General features: G+C 45.0%; 1 long non-coding RNA gene across 1 annotated transcript; it reads right to left on the bottom strand.

The window, feature by feature from the left end:
• Positions 1-322: 322 nt before the first annotated feature.
• Positions 323-2159, bottom strand: LOC124657844. The gene is made up of 3 exons (XR_006988900.1): positions 2056-2159; positions 1561-1940; positions 323-1300 (listed from the first exon to the last, which is right to left on the bottom strand). It is a non-coding gene; the product is annotated as an uncharacterized LOC124657844 (long non-coding RNA).
• Between the last annotated feature and the right edge of the window lie 7084 nt (positions 2160-9243).

Below are 9243 nucleotides of genomic sequence, written 5' to 3' on the forward strand. Positions count from 1 at the left end.
TCTAATGAACATGTAATAACCAGGACAACATCTTTAGCAAAAGCAAGATTTGTAGAGAACATAAGAACCAATAAAAAAATAAGAGATAAAAAAGGAATGTGCACGAAATGGTTAAAAAACATAGGGTATATCGTTATTAGAAACAAAACATGTAGGGAATGACCGGGGAAAAAACCATGTACTGAAGAATTAACACACGGTGGTCGTGCAGCGAGGGGAAGCAACTACCCGTCAGACAAACGCTTGCAGCAATATCTACAACATCAACACAACCTGGCAGAAATAAAAACACAGTTTAGGCTATATATAAAATATATGCAGAGTTATACCAAGTAAAGGACCCTGATGAGCAGAATCAAGCATTGTAGGAAAATTGCGCAGATAGAGCAACAACCATCAGGAAAACATGGCTACATTAGCTAGTTGGCAACAACAAAACTCAACACATAGCGAGGCAGATATTAACTAAGCATCCTCTGACCATCTTGGCAGAGAAAATAATCGCTTCACCTATATATACATAGCCTCTAAATGTAGTAAGCGAAAGCAAGTAGTGACCAACAAAATCCACTTGCTGACTGTGGATAATATGAGACTAAAAGACATGCTTCCCACAAAACAAACTGCATAATAATGTATGTTTAATAACAATGCATGTATACAAGAGAACAAACAGTAGCTAGAATACCGGATCCAGATCTACAGGGCGTCAAGCTCAAACGCGATGCCCTTCAGCCTAAAACACGGTGATTAGGGAGGAGGATGAAGAGTCCACCCTCAAATAGGAGAAAAGGAGGAGTGAGTAATTGCAAGCGCACACAGAGGGGGCCAAAGATGGAGAAAATGTAGCCTCTCATTCACCTTCTGCTCTTGATCCAGTCTATTTTTTTCTCCACCCATATCTCCTCTCTTATGATGAAGAGCACTGTGGAGTTGGAGGAGGCGAAATCCAGCTTCAAAATATCTCTTGCACATATCTTGTAGATTTGATTGCTACCACAACTACACTAATTGAGAGAAATGAGATAATAACTTGTTTCAAATCAAGTAAATATCTCTTGCAAGCAAAACAAATTAAAATTTGCACTCTACATCTCTTGGCTGCATGCCAAATTAGAATTAGAAAGGAGGGAGCGTCTTTCATGAATTATATATAAGCTCTAGGAATCCAAGATCGTATTGCTTTAGTGGACATGAGCAATGGCAAGAACCAAGAAGCAACTTTTATATATGTGTACCTTTTTTTTGCAAGGATGAATATAAAGACTCTCGGCTGCTTCCCTTCAGTGTGCCTCCCTGCCTAGGGAAGAGATAAAACTCAATTAGCATAAGGTGAGCGTTCAGGTCAAACCTGAGAGACAAATGGAAAGAAAAAGAAAAGGGGATTCTGGAAAGATGGACAAATCACCTGGAAAAAAAGGGAAGTCCAGGAAAAATGTGCATTTAGAAACTCTAGTAAGCATGGGACTGGATGCAGTTAGGCATGCAACCATCTATGTTTATATTCTATCTCTCCAATAAAATAATGGCAAAAATAAACTCCTCACAATCTTGTTATACCTGAAGCAAAATAAGTCAAAAGGCATTGAGCAATGCAAACCCAATGACATGTAAGCTGCATACATATCCAATTACCAACAGAAATGTACCTGCATCGAAGATAATAACATTTTAAAAGAGGAAACCATATAATTCATGAAGAAAAGACAGGTAACCAAAGTAACATAGATTTTTAATTTCAGATTGGCCAAATAAAAAGCATTTTCTCTTGAAAAATCAATCAGAGCAAAGGGGGCTATATTCTTAATTAGTTCTGGTGAGATTACATGAATTGTATTGGAAGTACATATCTATATAACTATTAGCTAGGATTTTCTTGAAGAATCCATCATTTGTTCCTCTCGTCATTGCCAAGGAACACCACCACCGGCTGCAACTTCCTGTCAATAGTAATATTACCTAGGATTTTCTTCAAGTACCTTGTAAGCCATAGATAGAAAAGGATCTGCACAAACACATATGTGATTCTTTGTTCCTTTGAGAGAGAGAGAGAACCTGCTGGTATCTGAAGAAGAAAAAGCAGAGGACGGCAGACTGCTAGTCTGCAGGCCGGCGTCGTAGGTGACAACGAAGAGACGGAGTAGGCCAGCAAGCCGAGCACAACGTATCCGAGATGTGCAGGACGACAGAGCCCGACCGGTCGTTGGAACGCACAACGCGCGGAGGCCATGCGATCCTTGCGCTGCTCCCGTCGGGCACCGGCCACTCCTTCCGAACCAGCGGCTGCGATGCGGGGTAGAACGGATGTTGTGGCGTGGAGGAGGCGGAGGCGGCACGACATACATCGAGGGTGCCTTCTCCTGCCGGACGGCGGCGCACGAGAATCACGAACCGAGTGATTCCTCGTGTGACGTAAAGGCACCAAAATTCAGCTGCTCCAAAGGACAGATCTGTACAACACCCACATAAAAACATTAGGTTTCTCATCCAATTTATACAATAGAACTATAAAGAAAATAAAATCAAGGAAGACAAGAGATCATATAGAGAGAATCACAAAAATATTCGAGCGAACCAGAGAGAGATCAGATCTGAATCATCTGATGCAAAAAAGGTGAAAAATGGAACTACAGTCAGATGCCTAAATGCCTAAATAGGAGCAGATAGGCTTGTACCTTGCTTACCTAATGATACATGCTTTCCAGCCTACCAGCTTCTGATTCCAACTCAAAGTTATAGGACTTGACAAGAAATAAGAAATTAGATGGAAAATTTCAGGCAACTAAATACAATAATCTAGCAAAGAAGAATAACTGAAAAGCAGATATTTCATTGGTCTGGTTATACTATATGTTGGATTATTAGGCAATTTCCGTATGAGATTAATTACCAAAAACAGCATTAGAGATGCACAAGCATACCTAACCATACACATCAGACTAAGCACATGCATCAGATCTGAACATGGAACAAGTAGCAGTGCAAGGTAGGAGAGGAAAAGCACGTACATCGCGACCGGGAAGGTCACATCAGCAGCAGCAGCACCACCACCATGGGTATTGTTGATGTCGCCCATGGTGTAGTCGGATCTGTCGATGAAGCAGCCGGGTCGTCGAAGAAGAAGACGAACAATGAGCGAGCGGTCGCGCCGAGACGCTCCCCAAAAACCTTATCGCCCGTCTCCCGGTGCAGGATCTCAACGGACGGAGTTTCGGAGGCCTGCTCTCCCGGACGGCTGTGCACGCAGTCGCCGGGATGGGGAAGACTAGAGAGTAGCACAGCAAAAGGAACTTCGCGCGAGAGAGAGAGATCTAAGAGCACTATTTTCCAGATCTGATCGGTCTCCTTGTATAGCCTGGAAGGAGAGCCGCCCCGACCGCGTTGACACGCGTAGGAAGCCAGGGACACGCGGCGATCATGCACATGCAGGCCGACACGTACCCAACATAGTTGGTGCAGCAAGCAAAAATTTAGGCTTCCTTGAGTGTGTCTCGAACTCGAACTCGAGTCACGAAACGCGACGTGCGTGCGTGACGTGTCGTGTCGTGACGTGCCGTGCCGAGCCGAGACGGGCGGGCGGAGGAGGAGGAGTGCGCGAGGGCTTCTTCTATTCTCACTCACTTGGAATGACTAGAACAGCAGCCCTTATATACCACTCCAACTCTCTCCCAACTAGCAATGTGGGACTAAACTTTGTCCCCCAATGCTGTCCCAAGCTGCCAACGTGATGGGCCTTGAGATTTCAGGAATTGTAGACTATATGGGCTGCCTTACTGGGCTGCAGCCCATCTACATTTAACAATCCCCCACCAGATCTCATATGCACATCAGATGACACATTAGTTCCATTCACTGTTTGATATACCCGCACTTCGGTGGAGACCGTTAAGTTGAACTTCCACTTAGGCAAGGTGCTACGCTTGACTACAACCGAACAATGGACTATGCCTTGAATTGTCGGTCTTTGTGCAGCAAGTTTCGCTCAATGCCGGCACGCGTACTAGGCTACCATAGCCTTCCCCTCGGGTGGAGCTTATAAGTCATACTCCTCGGCCTTTCATGAGCTTACTAGAGATTCACCCAAACCTCCCACACTATGACCAGTAGTGTCACTCATATAGGTGTGTTCTTCAAAGATCGCCCTGTAGGACGGCGTCTTCGCTCATCTAGAGCCGCTCAGAACACATTAAGACATTGTCAACCTGCCTTACAGTAGCTATGAGAGAATTGCATCTGCAGCGGAGTGGGAGTATTAAATTTTCTCTCAATTCTGTTGCTCCGGTTTGTTTTCCCAGATCCTACTTCACGGAATTTCCGATCACATAGGTTGGGTTACCCCCTCGGCAACTCAAGTGGGTCTCAAACCCATCTCCCTCGATGCTAGGTCTATCATATTTCTTGATAGTCCTTTTGTGAAAGGATCTGCCAGATTTTTAGCACTTTGGACATAATCCAATGCTATCACTCCGGAGTTCTTCAGTTTTCTGACAGACTTCAATCTCCTCTTGATATGTTTGGAACTTTTCATATTATCCTTAGAACTTTTCACTTTGACAATCACAGTTTGATTATCACAGTTCATGAGGATAGCCGGTATTGGTTTTTCAACCATAGGCAAGTCCATCAAGAGCTCTCGAAGCCATTCCGCTTCGACGGTAGGCTGTATCTAATGCTTGTGAGTTCTGCTTCCATAGTTGACCTCGTTAAGATGGTCCGCTTGCAAGACTTCCAGGAAACAGCGCCACCACCAAGAGTGAAAACATATCCACTTGTGGCTTTCATTTTAGCATCAGAAATCCAATTGGAGTCACTATACCCTTCAAGTCCTCTTGGATACCCGGTATAATGAATTCCATAACTCATGGTTCCCTTTAGATAGCGCATCACTCTCTCAAGAGCATGCCAATGATCATCTCCCGGGTTGGCCACAAACCGGCTAAGTTTGCACACAGCAAACGAGATATCAGGCCTCGTAGCGCAAGCTAAATACATGAGTGAACCAATGATTTGAGAGTATCTTAATTGATCTTTAGTTGCCTTTTCATTCTTTCGAAGCAAGACACTAGGATCATAAGGTGTGAGAGAAGATTTGCAATCAGCATAGCCAAATCTGCTCAACACCTTCTCAACATAATGAGATTGCACAAGAGTAATCCCATTATTCCCATCTCTCAATAGCTTGATGTTCAATATAACATCAGCTTCCCCAAGATCTTTCATCTCAAAACACTGAGATAAGAAGGTTTTGACCTCCTCAATCACTTTGAGACTTGTCCCAAAAATTAGTATGTCATCCACATACAAGCATAGGACAACGCCCTCACCCCCACCATGGCGGTAGTACACACATTTGTCAGCTTCATTAACAACAAAGCCCACAGATGTCAAAGTTCTTTCGAACTTCTCATGCCATTGTTTGGGTGCTTGTTTAAGCCCATACAAAGATTTCTTTAATTTACACACCTTTCTTTCTTGACCTTGCAATACGAAACCATCAGGCTGTTCCATGTAAATTTCCTCGTCCAACTCTCCATTTAGGAAAGCCGTCTTAACATCCATTTGATGAACGAGAAGACCGTGTGAGGCAGCCAATAGTACTCGAATGGTGGTCAATCTCGCCACAGGTGAGTAGGTATCGAAGAAATCTTCGCCTTCCTTTTGGGTATAGCCTTTGGCTACAAGCCGAGCCTTGTACTTCTCAATAGTACCATCAGCTCGAAGCTTCTTCTTAAATACCCATTTACATCCTACAGGTTTGCACCCATAAGGACGCTCAGATAACTCCCATGTTCCATTAGCCAAGATGGAATCCATCTCGCTTTGAACCGCTTCCTTCCAGTAGTCTGCATCAGGAGATGCGAGAGCTTCTGAAATGGTAGTGGGAGTATCATCCACAAGATACACAATGAAATCATTACCAAAAGACTTTGCGGTCCTTTGTCTCTTACTCCTCGTGGGAGCTTCATTGTTATCTTCATTGGAATCTGAACTCTCATCATCAGATTCGTCATCAGACTCCATAGGAGTTTCATGTATTGGATCAGATTCCCAACTAGACATGCCATGCATATCTCTCATAGGAAATATATCCTCAAAGAATGTAGCATCTCTTGATTCAAAGATGGTGCCAACATTCATGTCGTCCACTCCAGATTTCACCACAAGAAATCTATAAGCAATGCTATGGGCAGCATAGCCAAGAAAGACACAATCCACAGTTTTTGGTCCAAGCTTTCGCTTTTTGGTGATTGGCAAATTCACTTTCGCCAAACAACCCCAAGTTCGTAGGTAGGAGAGTGTTGGTCTTTTCTTTTCCCATTCCTCATAAGGGGTAATCTCTTTATTCTTGGTTGGAACACGATTTAGGACATGACACGAAGTCAATATAGCCTCCCCCCACCATTCCTTGGATAAACCCGAAACATCTAACATGGCGTTAACCAAATCTGTTAGAGTACGGTTTTTCCTTTCCGCAATCCCATTGGATTGTGGGGAATTGGGAGGCGTCCTCTCATGAATTATACCATGTTCCGCACAGAATAAATTGAACTCATTAGAAAAGTACTCTCCACCACGATCGGACCGAACCCTTTTTATCTTTCTTTCAAGTTGGTTCTCAACTTCAGCCTTATAGATTTTAAAGAAATCAAGAGCCTCATCTTTAGTTTTGAGGAGATACACATAACAGTACCTAGTGGAATCATCAATCAAGGTCATGAAAAATTTCTTTCCACCTTTTGTCAACTCACCATTCATCTCACATAGATCTGAATGTATGAGTTCTAGTGGTGCCAAGTTCCTTTCCTTCGCAGGCTTGTGAGGCTTGCGAGGCTGCTTTGCTTGCACACAAGCATGGCACTTAGAGCCTTTGACAAAGGTGAATTTCGGAATTAAACTCATATCAGCAAGCCGCGTCATACAACCGAAATTAACATGACAAAGTCGTGAATGCCAAACATTAGTTTCATTAACACTAGTGCTTTTATGGTTCACAACATTATCACAGAAGTCTTCTAGAGAGAAACGCAACATTCCCTCACATTCATATCCCTTTCCAACAAAAGTTCCATACTTAGACAGTACAACTTTATTGGACTCAAACACCAACTTAAACCCATCTTTCATAAGACGGGAGCCACTAACGAGATTTTTCTTGATAGAAGGGACATGCGAGCACGTTCTTCGGTTGCACGATCTTTCCCGAAGTAAACTTCGGATCTACCGTGCCAACACCACGAACAGTAGCATGTAACCCATTCCTCATCATTACCGAGGAACCTCGGGCCCGATAAGAGGTAAACATGGAGATGTCAGCACACACATGAACATTAGCACTTGTATCAACCCACCATTACGTGGGCTGAAACACCGAAAGAACAGTAGGTAACATATTACCATACCCTGTAGTTCCTTCCTCTGTGTTGCCAATGACCATGCTGACAGAATTTGAGTTCTGTCCAGCCAGACATTTCTTTCCTTTGCGTTGTGGACAACGAGATTGGCCCAGTGGCCAGTCTCGCCACACACCCAGCAAGGATCTTTCTTCTCCGTTTTCCCCTTCTTCTTGAAGTTGGTAGTCTGGGAGACTCCCTTGTTCTTTCCTTTGGACTTGTGGGCATTTTTCTGCACCATATTGGCGGCAGAACGTCCCTCGGTTCCTCCAGTGTGTTTGTCTTTTGCCCTCGCCTTCTCCTCAACATCCAGAGAGCCCATGATATTCTCAACAGAAAACTCATGCCTCTGATGTTTCAGGGAAGTGGCAAAGTTCCTCCATGAAGGGGGAAGCTTAGCAACGATGCATCCCGCGACGAATTTGTCCGGTAGCACACACTTGAGGAGCTCGAGTTCCTTTGCCATGATCTGTATCTCATGAGCCTGTTCTACTACAGATCGGTTCTCAACCATTCTGTAGTCATTGAACTGCTCCATAGCATACGAGTTCACCTCCGGCATCGGCAGCACCAAACTTAGCGTCCGAGTGCATCCCACGAGTTCCTTCCCATTTCGGATGTGCGAGATAAGCATCAACCAACTTGTCTCCAAGCACACTTAGGACGGCACCCACAAAGATTACGGTGGCATCCCCGAACGCTTTATCCTCTTCGGGAGTAAGCGGACCTGCGGGAATACCTTCCGCAACTCGGTGCACACCCATAGAAGTGAGCCACAAGAGGGTCTTACTCTGCCATCACTTGAAATGAGAACCCGTAAACGGGCTCGGTTTGAGCGCGAGCGACAAAACCAGACGGTGAAAATTGCCTAAGCACATAAGGTTTTTGGATTGTTGGATTATTAGGCAATTTCCGTATGAGATTAATTACCGAAAACAGCATTAGAGATGCACAAGCATACTTAACCATACACATCAGACTAAGCACATGCATCGGATCCGAACATGGAACAAGTAGCGAGTGCAAGGTAGGAGAGGAAAAGCACGTACATCGCAACCGGGAAGGTCGCATCGGCAGACCAGCACCACCACCACCATGGGTATTGTTGATGTCGCCCATGGTGTAGTCGGATCTGTCGATGAAGCAGCCGGGTCGTTGAAGAAGAAGACGAACAGCAGCGAGCAGTCGCGCCGAGACGCTCCCCAAAAACCTTATCGCCCGTCTCCCGGTGCAGGATCTCAACGGACGGAGTTTCGGAGGCCTGCTCTCCCGGACGGCTGTGCACGCAGTCGCCGGGATGGGGAAGACTAGAGAGTAGCACAGCAAAAGGAACTTCGCGCGAGAGAGAGAGATCTAAGAGCACTATTTACACGTACCCAACATAGTTGGTGCACCAAGCAAAAATTTAGGCTTCCTTGAGTGTGTCTCGAACTCGAACTCGAACTCGAGTCACGAAACGCGACGTGCGTGCGTGCCGTGCCGAGCCGAGACGGGCGGGCGGAGGAGGAGGAGTGCGCGAGGGCTTCTTCTATTCTCACTCACTTGGAATGACTAGAACAGCAGCCCTTATATACCACTCCAACTCTCTCCCAACTAGCAATGTGGGACTAAACTTTGTCCCCCAATGCTGTCCCAAGCTGCCAACGTGATGGGCCTTGAGATTTCAGGAATTGTAGACTATATGGGCTGCCTTACTGGGCTGCAGCCCATCTACATTTAACACTATATAGTCTCAGAGATTAGTATGCAAGCAATTAGCAAGTAGAAAAGCATCATAGACCCGCTAATCTATCTGAACTGAAGCTACAACTTCTTGCACTCTGACCTCAAGGTCTCCTGGCCATGGATTCTG

Source organism: Lolium rigidum, chromosome 5 (assembly GCF_022539505.1).
Source record: "Lolium rigidum isolate FL_2022 chromosome 5, APGP_CSIRO_Lrig_0.1, whole genome shotgun sequence".
NCBI classification, from domain to species: domain Eukaryota; kingdom Viridiplantae; phylum Streptophyta; class Magnoliopsida; order Poales; family Poaceae; genus Lolium; species Lolium rigidum.